Source organism: Eptesicus fuscus, chromosome 21, assembly GCF_027574615.1.
Source record: "Eptesicus fuscus isolate TK198812 chromosome 21, DD_ASM_mEF_20220401, whole genome shotgun sequence".
NCBI lineage: Eukaryota > Metazoa > Chordata > Mammalia > Chiroptera > Vespertilionidae > Eptesicus > Eptesicus fuscus.
Genome location: NC_072493.1, coordinates 23,977,268 through 23,990,092, shown reverse-complemented (window position 1 = coordinate 23,990,092; position 12,825 = coordinate 23,977,268). Strand labels below are relative to the sequence as shown.

At 53.8% G+C, this 12,825-nt stretch overlaps 1 long non-coding RNA gene across 1 annotated transcript; it reads right to left on the bottom strand.

Moving 5' to 3' along the window:
- Window positions 1–449: 449 nt before the first annotated feature.
- LOC114230846 (uncharacterized) lies at window positions 450–6,649 on the bottom strand. Its single transcript, XR_003616815.2, has 3 exons — window positions 6,587–6,649; window positions 2,034–2,187; window positions 450–1,412 (listed from the first exon to the last, which is right to left on the bottom strand). It is a non-coding gene; the product is annotated as an uncharacterized LOC114230846 (long non-coding RNA).
- Window positions 6,650–12,825: the final 6,176 nt, after the last annotated feature.

The following is a 12,825-nucleotide window of genomic DNA, read 5'->3' as shown; positions in this document are numbered from 1 at the left end:
TCAGCGCCCTGCGGCTACTGCGGGCACCTGGGCCAATGCAGTCAGGGAGGACGCGTACATAGCTGACCCGCTACATGCCACACGCCACACAGCAGGACACGCGGCAGACACCCACCGCTGCCTCCAGGGTAAGTGCAGGCTCCCTAGCTTGGGAGCCGGCTCCGGCGCTAGCCGGGACATCGGAAATTAAGTGCTTTCTTTAGGAGTTTGGATGTGATGCTATTGGGCAATGTGCATTTTTAAATTATTATTAATGCATTCAGACTTGCCATGAAATTATGTGACAAATGCAGTCTGGGAATATCTTTAAGCAAAACAAAGCATTCTGTTTTCCTGTTGAAATTCTGAGTGTTAAGACGAAATGCAGGAGCTCAGAAGCAGATTCATTGGGTAGGAATAGCGATCTGTCTGCAGTCTTTGATCTGACGCAATGAGTGCTTCCTCCTTCATTAAGGTTTTCTATCAATTACTGCTTTATTCTTTCCTTTTGTGACATGTCCCTGGTGACAGGCTTGTCTCTCAGCACCCGGGTTCGGATATGCCACGAACAAACCCGATTAGCTATACTTTTTTTTTTGCTAAATGTGCATCTCATTACGGCTTTTCCGACCGAGCATGGAAACAGGGCTGGGTCCCCCCAACTGACCAGGAGCAGAATTGGGGTTCAGCAGCTTGCAGTTGTACGCAAGCTGCCTTAAGCATGCAGTACCGATAGTAAGCCGCCTTTACAGCGTGTGTGAGCTTAACAGCCGCTTCATCTGAGCAAGTTTTCAAAGCAGGTCTCTTCCTGGTGCTTATTGACATGTCTGTTTCCCATTATACAGTCGGGCAATGAACGAAAGTGACAATCGGGGTTTCCGCACATAAACTTCCTGAAACTCGCTGGGAAGGTTCTTCCATGACATGCGAGCTCAACCCAAAGCTCTCAGCCGGTGGGGGCGGAGGATGGCCGTCGGCCTCGGGGCCTTGAGCTTCATAGCTGGGAAGGATGGTGGCTTCATTGTTAACAGGGATGCTTGGAGGGGACTTGAAAGACAGGACAGCAAGGGAAATGGATGGGATTCGCCAGGGCTGTTTCAGAAGTTCCAGTGTCATTATGCTTTCTGTAAAAATCTGGCTTGATGCGAAATTGTGGTGAGCTATTGCCATGTGTTGGCGATTCCTCATGCCTTCCGCGGCCTGAGCTGTAATGGGAGAGAGGGCGGAAGTGGCTTTTTGGTTGTTGAAAACCTTGGCAGGATTTCCCGCCCCAGTGTGGACCGCTAAGAACTTGGGCTTCCTGACCGCCCTATGGCGTTGGTCCCGTCTGTCCCCGCTGATGGTCAGGCTTCCAGACTGGAAAATGCTGTCTGTTGTTGTCGTTCCCATTGGACACTGAGGACAGTCCTTCCAGACCCGGAGCTTGGTTTAGGCTGAAAAGACAGAAACGAGGAGCTGCGGGGACCATGTATTTGTTCCCACATTGGTTGCTGGGATCCTGTCCCCCAGGTTTTGTGTCCCAGGGCCTCTGCCTTGTGACTGTGACCCCAGAAGGATGGAAGCTGCCTGGCTTGGGGCAAAGGCACTTTTTCATGGTTTTGTTTTTTCTTGAAATGGTCTAATTTGCAAGTGTCCAAAGGCTCTGCAGAAGAAGGCGTGGCTTGCCTCCAACTCTAGTGTCCTGAGCATGGAGAGGCCCTCAGGTGCTCAGAGTGCCCTCAGGCAGCCTGGGGTTGGCCGTTTCTAGGGGAGCCTCATTTCCCCCATTCCCACCCTCCCTTATGTGACTCTAGGAGGCAGTCACCGCTCACTGGGTGGGTGTTGTTCCTCTGCGGAGTGTTTCTCTTGAGACCCTCTCACGAAGGGGCTCCTGACTGGACACTCTCCACAGGAGTTTGGAAGTTGGGTGATTGATTAGTGATGTCTGCCATGGCCTGGGGAATGGGGTAATAGGAAGCGTGCTATGTGGTGTCTGATGCAAATTTGCTAAGAAAGGAGAAGTCACTGGATCCCAGAAGTCAGGACTGAGGCCCACTGAGAGGACAAGTACTTACACCAACTCCTGTATGTATGTGTGTGGACTGAAGGACACGGCCTTAGACCCAGCCGTGCAGTCCCAGGCCACGTTTCAGTCCAGCGGGGTGTGTGCAGTGGCCAGCAAGCTGGTTTCAGGGAGTCTAGGAAGAAGTCATGCCCCAGGTCAGCCACCTCTGAGTAATCGAGGATTTAAAAACGAGAACCCACTGTCTCGTCACATCTGGCAATATTTGGGCCAGCACAATGCATTTCCTTCTTGGCCAGTGGGTCCCGCAGAGGGAGACAGTGTGGATGGGTGCCAGCACCGTGGGCTTGGCTCCAGCCTCCCACCACAGGTCCCCACACCTCTGAAGTCAGCTTATTCACAGGAATTGCAAGCCCATTCTCCTCCCTGCACTGTCCGGCCCCCTGCTCATAATTAACAAACAGTCCCTGGCTGATAGGGGCTCCCGGAGGGATTTTCTCCCAACAGGGAGTGAGTTGAGTACAATAAACTCCCACAATGAGATTGGTTGCCTAATGGGAAGAACCCTGTGCACTTTCCCAAGGGAGTAGGGTGTCTGGACTCTGCTGCCAAAATTCTAGAACTTTCTTCATTGTCACCTTACTTATCCCCTTTATTTGTTTGCAACCTCCTATTTAACTCTCTTCTTGTGAAAGATCCAATTTTTTCCTTAAAAACCAATCCAGCCCTGGCCGGTTTGGCTCAGTGGATAGAGCGTCGGCCTGTGGACTGAAGAGTCCCAGGTTCGATTCCGGTCAAAGGCATGTACCTTGGTTGCAGGCACATCCGCAGTAGGGGGTGTGCAAGAGGCAGCTGATTGATGTTTCTCTCATCGATGTTTCTAACTCTCTATCCCTCTCCCTTCCTCTCTGTAAAAAACAAACAAACAAACAAACAAACAAACAAACAAAAAAACAATCCAGAGAGCAAACACGACCAGAGAGAAGAGTGTATGGTCAGTGTCTCCATATCTGGGTTGGCCAGAAGTTCCTCTTCATGGGTATTGCGCTGGAACGTCATCCACCATCTCATTGCTCTGTGGGCAGGTGGGCTGAACTGGCCCAAAGCCTCTCCTGGTCCCAAGAGGTGGGTGTTTAACCTGAGCAGGCCAGGAGGTGGGGTGGCTCTAACCAGCCCTGAGAGTGGACACTTGATGGCCACCAGCTCTTGATGTGGCAGTGTCTGCGCTCAGGTCGGCCGCCACTCCCACTGCCCTTGTTCACCTTTACCAGGCCCTCAGGGGGCACGTGGCTCTAGGAGCTCTGCCCTCTCAGGCCCACAAGGGGAGGCTTATCACTCCTGTTTAAGATAAGTAACTGTGGTAAGCTGAAAAATGTCCCCCAAAGTTGTCCACGTCCTAATCCCCAGAACCTGGGGATAGGTGACCTTACAAGGCAAACGGACTTTGCAGATGCAATTCAGTTAAGGACCTTGAGATGGGGAGATCTTTCTGGACTGTCCAGGTGGGCCCTATGTACTCACAGGGTCATCATAAAAGGGGGGTGGAGGGAAATTTGGCGCAGACAGACGAGAAGGAGGCCAAACGGCATCAGAGGCAGAGGCTAGAGCAGTGTAGCCACCCATGAGCCATGGGTCGGGGCAGCCGCCAGAAGCCAGAGGGGCAGGAGCAGACTCTCCTGGAGACTTTGGCGGGAACACAACCCTGCTGTCTCCTTGATTTTAGCCTCACAGGGCCCACTGTGAGGAAATCAATTTGTGGTGACTTGTTACAGCAGCCATAGGAAACCCATGCAGTGACCCGGGAGGTCATCAGCTAAGAGCCAGGACCCGAGTGCAAGCTCACTGACCCCAGGGTTCAGGTTCCTCCGCGCCACTTTTTGGTATCATTTGGAGATGAATGAGAGGAGAGGAGAGAGGACTACTTTTCCAACCTTTTTGCTCCCCTTCCTGTAAGAAGAAATGAGGCCTGAGTCCCTCAGCTGATGAAGTCATTTCTGATGGGGAGACCCAGCCACGCAGCTGGGCCGGTGTGACGGGGACAGAGACACCCAGCACTGGGCTCTCCGGCTGCCTGTCCCACGGGTGAGTGCCAGCATGGTTTGGGCAGAGCAGGCCCTGTTTTGGAGGAACTGCGGCCCTAGGCCAGCCCTCCCTTCCCCAGCATCCATGCCGCCTTAGAGATGGGCAGGGTGCCTCCTGCACCATCTGGGCTGGGGGCCATGATGAGGCTACAATGAGAGGACAAGGACAGAGAAGCTCTGGAAAGTTAGCAGGGCCCAGTTATTGTGTAAACAGCTTCAGTGAGTTTTGCTGTTAAGATAGGAAAATGATTCCATTTCTTCCTTTTTAGAACATGAACTGCACAAGATGTCACTGCACGGGTTCCTAAAAATAAAGAGCAGTGTGTGTGTGTGTGTGTGTGTGTGTGTGTGTGTGTGTGTGTGTGTGTGTATACAGCTTGTTTGGGGGGACAGCTTCTTTTGAAGGCCCCCAGGCTTCCAGACGCGCTTTTCTCCGCTCTAGGCATCCGGAAAACTGACTCTCTAGAGCCGAGTCAGTACTCAGCTTATTCTGGCCTGTGGTCTGCATTTCCCCTTGGTACTGAGCTTGCGTGTTGTGAGTTCCAACCTGAAGTGGCTCAGGGGGGAGGGGGGTCCTGTGAACACGGATGGACCCAGGGCCCAGCCTAGTGCTGCATGGCTGTGGACGAGCGTCTTAGGCCCCGAGACTCACTCTTCTCATCCGTAAAACAAGGGCAGTGGTAGTGCAGAGTTTCCAAATCCAGCACCTTCATCGTTAAAATAATACTACCCACCCCCCCCACCGGGATGGAGAGCTCACCAACATGTCCAACCGTCAGCACATCTGGCTCGCCCGGCCCGGCCCCAAGGAGGGCGCTCTGCCGGAAAGGCTGGGCTGCCGCAGTTGGGAGGCACAGTGCAGCCCTGGGGCTGGGGTCCGCAGTGGCACCGACTGTCTATCATTCTGCGTGTGCTTATGGAAACAGCCGCCAACGGCAGGATGGGAGCAGCACAAGGCAAGGGCGCTTCCAGGTTAGAGTTCACACCATCCCGCTGGCTCTGCTATCGGTGTGGAACCTCCGGGGGCCGGGGGGGCCGAGGGGGGCAGTGCTGGGGAGTGAGCTTCCTGATCATGCCAAATCCTCCTGTGTGACGGGGAGCCGGCCGCTCTTTTAACTGTGAAGACTGTCGTACAAGACTGCGGGGAAGGGGAGTGCGCAGGACGAGGAAGCTTCAGGGCCAAGTTACTGAAGTAGAGAGACATCCTGGGCTCCTCCCGTCCTCCGTCAGCCTGGACAACCTCAGTTCAAGGGTCTCATCCTCGGAAGACTTTCTGGAGAGTGGATTATGTGGGTGCTGCCCTGTGGTATGCAGACACCCCCCAGGACTAGGAGTTGCCTTCTCCCAGGGAGGTGGCCCCAAACTGCTCTTGGTGAGCCTTGCCTCCCGGGGTCACACTCCACAAGGGAGGCACTGAGGCCCAGCCAACAGCCCTGTGAGGGGGCCACCTCCAAAGTGGGTCCTGCAGCCCCAGTCCAGCCTTCGGATGACCCCAGCATGATGTCTTGATGGCGGCCTCATGAGAGACCCCATGCCAGAGCCAGCCAGCCAAGCCACACCCGAATTCCTGACCCACAGGGGCTGTGAGATAATTAATGACCGTTGTCATTTTCAGACACACAGTTACGCAGCAACAGAGAACTAATCTGCCAGTACACCCAGGTGGCGGGAGGGGCGGATGGCTACAGCTGAGTCCCCCTTTGGAAACTGCTGTGTTCCCCAGAATTACGCCTTTCCTGGGGCAGTCTGGGGAAGGGGTCGGTGCATGACGGGTGTAAGTGCCTGGCCTTCTTGCCTCTGTGCTGTGTCCCAGCTTCAGAGCCCAGGAGAGAGACTCAGCTGAGGCCTCGGGCCCAACCACATGCCAGCCCACGTGTGCTCTGCCCAGGCCTGCCTCCTTCACTCGCTGTGCGTGTGGCTCTTGCGAGCACCCTCTGTGGAACGTTTGTAGCCTCATCCCTGCCTCTGTTCATGTCCTGGGACCCGGACCCGGCAGCTGCCCCTGGGCCCCTCTGATGTCGCAGGGATCAGATCGGATTGGGCATTTGTGTCCATGTTCCTTGTCTTTCCTCCCTCCCCGAGGACAGGGGCTTCGTCAGCTCATCACACTTTACCCCCAGACACGTGGTGGATTCTGACACATGTTTGTTGAGTAGATGTGAACAGGTGACACAGACGTGGCCGTCCACAGGGCGATTCGAGAAAACACTTCTGTATGGAACAGTGTTCCTGAACCCCGCCCCACATGCCTGGAATTTTCGCCATTAATAATCCATCTTTGCCCTCATTAATCATCTATACAAACACTACAAAGAAGAAACCAGATGAAATGATTAACATCGGCTTTAGGTGCAAGTCTAACCAGCCTCCTGAAACCACCTGGCCAGTGCCTCTCAACCAGAGCCTCAGAGTTCCCTGGAGACTGAGGTAAACGGTGGCAGTTAAACAGTTACAATCAGAAGCGGAGGGGTTTCCATTGGGCAGGTCTCGGGCCGGCCTGGGAATCTGCATTTATAACACGTACCTGGTGGTGCTGTTGCTGCTGGCCGGGGCCCCACTTCAAGACCCCCTCTAGCTCCTGGTTCAGCCGCTACCCCTCTGGGATTCCCACCCCCGGTTCAGGGACAGGGCCGGCGCTAGGAGTGGCACTGGGTGTACCCAGCTGATTGTGATGCAGGTTACTTACAGGGTCTGCCTTTAAGACCTGTGGGCCAGGTCACAAATGAACAGTTTCACAGGCCGGAGAGTGACCTGCTTGAGGTCACGCAGCCCCAGAACCCAGCCTGCTGCCATTGGGACCTGGTGGTTTTCATGCCACATCCCTTTGCCGCAGTGTGAACCGCATAGAAAGTTCTCCTAGCGTATGAGCTGCAGCTCTCAGCTAAGAATCATAAGGCGCACTCACTTTAAGGAAACTTCTCCAGAAGAAACAGCTTTTCCACCCGAGGTGGGAATCGGAGCAGCTGGACATTGAAGGGCCGTCTGCGGCCTCGCAGCCTGGAAAGGAAGCTGTGTGGTTGGCCACCCTGGTGAGCTCACCCTGAATGCATTCTTCACCAGGGGCCCAGGGGAGCTAAGAAAGACACACTTGTGCAGGTGCTGACCCTCAACCACAGTCCTAGGGGAGGGTCCTTCCTGCTTTAACAGCTCCTGGGGGCTCCAGGCATTCCTTGGCTTGTGGCCACATCGCTCGGGTCTCTGCCTCCATCTTCACGTGTCCCCTCCTCTTCTATCTAAGCCAAATTTCCCTCCTCCTCCTCTTATAAGGACACTTGTGATTGCAGTTAGGGTTCCCCAGGATAACCCAGGTAGTCTCCCCATCTCAAGATCCTTAACTCAGTCATACCTGCAAAATCCCTTCTTCCTTATAAGGTCACGTTCACAGGCTCCAGGGATGAGGACCTGGTATCTCTGGGGCTGTTACCGTCCTGTGAGTTGTTTCTCTACGAAGAGCCTGGCTGGTGCTCTGGAGGCCTGCAGGCCTGGCTGTCCCTGTCACCACTGGTCAGCGTGGGCAAGAATGGCGGGAGAATGAACAAGATGACCCGGAGAAGCCCTCTGCACAGGGTCTGGTGCAGAGAGTGTAACACGCAGCAGCCCGTTTTCTCGTTATGTTTCCTGCACCATATTATCTGCATTTTCCTTCAGTCAAAGGTTCTATGAACCACCAACAAACCATTTAAATTAGACTTACTCTGAGAAGAAGCCTTTTCCTCACTTCTCCACCCTTCCTTTAAATAATATTGGGAAAACAACTTTTACTTAAAAATGCAACAGTAGTCTCTCATATAATGGGGGGGAGGGTTCTCAAGGGGGGCCCCAGCCAGCAGCAGCACTGGGGAACTTGTTCAAAATGCAGGTTCTCGGGCCCCGGGCCGCCTGAATCAGAAGCTCTGGGTGAGGTGGTCATCTGCGTATTGTGGGCCCTCGGGTGCCTATCGGTGCAGGAGTTCAAGCCACGCTTCTAAGGAAAGCTTCCTCCCACGCCACGCCCCGTAGGCACAGCCCGAAGGAGCAGAAGCGGAGGAAGCACCTGGGAGAGACTTTCTGGGCTGGTTTTGTGAATGTGCTGGGGGAGGGGACAACTTGAGGAAGCCAGCAGGGCGGGCCACCCAGAAGGCCACGTAGTAATTCTAAACATTGGTGTCCAGGGAAGTCCAGTTTATATCCACCCAGAGCTCTGGGAGCCTTGAGGCACCACCGGGCAGGGGGTCGCAGAAATCCCGAGAGAATGCAGATCGTTTCAAATGCTTATTTTAAAAGGAGAGAGTAAGAACCCAGCAAGAATCCTGTCAACATAGACAAATCTATATGGAAAGGCGAAGGACCTAGAAGAACTAACAGGATTTTGGAAAAGAAGACTCAAGCGGGAAGAATCGCTGTACCTGATATGCCAGCGCGTAAGAGGGACCGCCTTCGAGGCTATGTGGTGTTGGTGGAGGGACAGACACACAGATGGATGGGACAGACGAGAAGGCCCAGAAATAGACCCACACAGACATGCCCAGATGATTCTCTGTGAAGGTCAGAGGCTCCTCCGCGGAGGACAGCCTTTCCACAGCTGGTGCTGGAGCAGCCACGTTCAGGGCAGAAAACGAGCTGCCAGGTTACCCTGCGTCTTCTCCCAAGACCAATGCAAAATGGGTTGCGGGTTTCAGTGGAAAATGGTGAATTATAAAACTTCAGAAAAAAAGAAACAGAAAATCTTTAGAACCTAGGGGCAGGCTAAGAGTTCTTAGATGCTCAAAGCATGTATACTGAAGTCCATAAACTGGACTTGATCAAAATGAAAAACTTTGCTTATTGACAAACTCTGTTAAGAGGATCAGAAGACAAGCTAACCAGTGGAGAAAATATTTGCAAACCACATGTCCAACAGAGGTCCTGGTCTCCAATATATAGAGAACACTCAAAACAAACGGTGCAAAAGCAACCACTTAGAAAATGGGCAAAAGACATGAACACCCGAAGAGGAGATTGGATGGCAAATAAGGCCATGAAAAGGTGCTCCGTGTCACTGGCTGTCAGGGAAACGCAAACTAAAGCCACAGTGAGATATCTTCTCACAGTCAGAACGGCTGCAGTGAGAAGAGTTAACACCAAATGCTGCCAGGATGCATCCTGGGAGTGCAGAATGGTACCCCACTCTAAAAGACAGGTAGGCGGTTCCTTCTAAAACTGAACAAGCCACCCAGCAATTACACTCTTGGGGCATTTATTCCAGAGAAATGAAGACCTATTGTCACACAAGAACTGTACACGAATCTTCGTAGCAGCTGTATTCCTAACAGTCACAACTTGGAAACAACTCAGATGTCTTTGATCCCCATGGAATACTACTGGACAATAAAGAGGAACAAACTCTCAGTAGAGAGCGAAACATGCACACACACACATATACATGCAAGCACACACATGCATGCACACAGGACTGGTAGAATCTGAATCCGTCTGGGGACTGCACCAACCTCCTTGTTGTGCTGCTGCAGTGGTACTGTGATCTCGCAGTTGTGTCAGATGGTAACACGGGGAGACAGGAGTAGGGAAAGGGTGTGTGGGACCTGCTGTACATTTCTTTTCTCAATCTCCTGTGAATTATTTCCAAATTGAAAGTAAAAAAAAAAGGGGGGGGGGACCCAAAGAAAATGCACCACAAATTCTTTTGTCCCTTTAACCTTTTTAAACTTGGAGAACTGACTGAGATCTTTAAATAATTAGTGTCTGAATCACCAGAGGGCTCCGGGAGGCTGGGCTGCTGGGAGTCAGGCTTTTCCCAGACAGCCATGGGGAGTGGTGGGACTTTCCCCGGAAGGTCGTGACCCTCTCCGAGCCTTGGTAACTGATGAGGAACCCATGAAGTTGTCAGTTGTATTACTCCCTTTCCTTTCCCAACCTCCCTGTGGCTGGATTGAAACGTTGCCCCTGAGCTCCCAGAGGTGATGGGTTCTCTCCGAGTGGGGCTTCTCTGGCGGTACTTTGACTTTGGTCACCACGTCCCTGAGGAGTGAAGGCTGTGGGCGGCGGCCTCGGGTCAGCCACTCAGAGACAGACAACAGCAAGGGTAGGAGTGTCCCGTCCATTCCACGTGGAGGTGCCGGCTTTGGGGGCTGATCATGGATTTAGGAGCAGAATCTGCTGCTTTGGTTGATTCTCTGCTTCACTTCTATGACCTCATCTGCAGAGCGAGGACTGAAGAAAGCACAGGTGGCAGGCACATCATCGACATGCCAGACAGACTCCGCTCCTCTTTCCTCTGGGCAGAGTGGGCGGAGCTGGCTCAGATCCCCGCTCTGCTGTTTACTAGCAGTGGGACCTGGTGGGAAAGGATCATTTTTTAAAAGAAGATAAAGTTCTGACTCCACCAATGCGAAATGTACACAAGTCAGAGATTTTATATAACTCATGAACTATTGAGGCGTCCAGTAAATGTTGCTAGCTTTTCAAAGGAGGCAGCGAGGAGTGCTGGGGTGAAAAGCTGGCCCACCCAGGGCCAGGATCTACGTGCCACCTACACAATTCGTTTGCATTTCCATGGACAAGAATCACTTGCATTATCACCACTTTTCTATCACTTAGACTTGTCAAATAACTCTGAGCCGATCAAAGGCAGAGACAAGACAGGACACTCAATCACTGCTGTTGGCCTATTCTTAAGTCCTTTGCAAGTTGTCCTGACACTTGTAACTGTTGAATAGTAATAACATCTCTCCAATCCTGAAATTGTGAGGTGAAAGAAAGGTAGCTAGGGAGGACGGGCGTTGCCAAGGCGCCTTTGTGTAAGCTTTGTGCCCGCTGGGGTGGTGGTGAATGCAGTTCCGGCTCTGGGCCCAGGGTCAGCTCTAGGATCGGCTGAAGACTCCCCACTCCCTCTCTCCAGCGTTTCTCCCTCCCCTCCTCTCCTTCTCACACCCTGCCTTTAGAGGCAAGATCCCTGGCCCAGCAGCCTTGCACACAGCCTGGGGTGCATCTGTCACTACTAAGTGCAACGAGAATATCCTTGCACTGCTGGGAACAACACAGCGAATTGCTCTAAGTAACCAAGACCAGATTTTCAGCAGCCCCTCACTCCAGGCGCAGAGATGGACAACCCTGCTACCTGGCTCAGGGGCCAGCACCTGGGAGGTGATTTCCACGGAGGGTGAGGCTGAGGCACTGGAGATACAGGTGCCAGAAGCTAGCCCGTGAGAGGTGGCTGTCCACCGTGCGGGAGATGCGACCGCCAGCCCGACTGGAGGTCCCGAGGATGTTCTGTCCCTAACTGGTCTCCTCCCCTGGCCTCTCTGCTTGTCTGGGAAGCGGGGAGCAGTTCCAAAAGGAGTTTTGGCTCCACTCCCTGAACCCCGGTCTTTGTTCATTGGGAAGATGGAGTGAAAAAATATGGACACATGGATCCTGCTCTGACCACCACGGTGGAGCGAGTTGAGGGTTCGGTCAGACCCGGACTTGCCACCGTGGGAGTCGGCTGGGAGAGCCTGGGCCCAGGGGATCCTGCCCAAGCTGCTCCCTGTGTGGAAAGCTCCTCTTCTGGAAAGAACGGGCCAGGCTTTCTCCTGGGTCTGTCACTAACAGAACCCAGACGCCCCCCACGTCTGCATGGGGGTCTGGAGAACGAAGCTAATGTCAGCTGGTTCCATGGTGGGTGGACGTGGCCCGTGGAAGGTGGGGAAGTGTTTGCCCCAATCCATTCTCCAGCCCTGCGTCTCCAGAGAATGCTGGATGGCCAGATTGGTTTCTGAGGACGAGAACAATCTTCAAAGGAAGCCAGAGCCGGCCAGGGGAGCGCGTCCCTTCCTTGGCGGTGCCTCTGAGTGCTTACTCTCCCGGGGGCTCGCGAAGGAAGCCGCAGCCTCTTTCTGTGTGCACTTCACAGCAATGGCAGCCGATAAAGCGATTTGTGCCTCGAAGCTTTGTTTTCATTCCACGCGGTGATGTCATCGGGCCCTTTTGGGAGGTACTTTTAGCTACAGAGCTGGAAAGGATGCTGAGGTGACTCTCCCCAGACCACGGGCGGCTGGTGGAAGTGGCCGGATGTTATGATGGTCATCTGAAAACGCATTCATGGCAGGCAGCAGGGGCTGGAGGCTGGGCGTCCCCGGGCTGCTGGCTGCTGCCACCGTGACCTGACCCTGAAGTTGGTGGCCGAGTGGAGGTGGGTGTCAACCCCGGGGAAAGCGCCACCCTCGGCCTGGCCGCTCAGCTGGGCTCACGGTGCTCAGTCCTCACCCCCCAGAAAGCCAGCGTCACCTCCTTCCAGGGGAGGGCACTTGGTTCTCAGGCTCCGCCGGGATGGCTCCTGGCTGTGGAAGGCACCGATCGCTGGCTGGAAAGTGCTGAAGAAAGGGGTTGGGGTGTGGTCTTGGTTCTGGAGGAGATGAGCCTGTGGGGCAGTCAGACAGCCAGGCCTAGCCGCCAAGGCACTCCCCTGCAGCCGCTTGCCCTGGGCCTCGGCGGGAATTGGTGTGGTCTTTCTTGGATCGCTGCCAGGGGAGTTTGTTTTTGAGGTTCTGGAAAAGCCTCGTTATAAGGTGTGCGATGTTTGTCTCTTCTCCACTGAGTACCAGGCAGAGCCAGTGCCGAGGTTTTCCTTCCTCTGGCCCGAGCCTTGTCAACAACCTACTAGAGCCCTGGCCAGGGCGCGTACGGGAGGCAACCTATCGATGTTTTCTCTCACATCGATGTTTCTATCTCTCTCTCTCTTCCCCTTCCTCTCTCTCTGAAATCAATAAACATGTCCTCGGGTGAGAATTAAAAAACCCTCTTAGA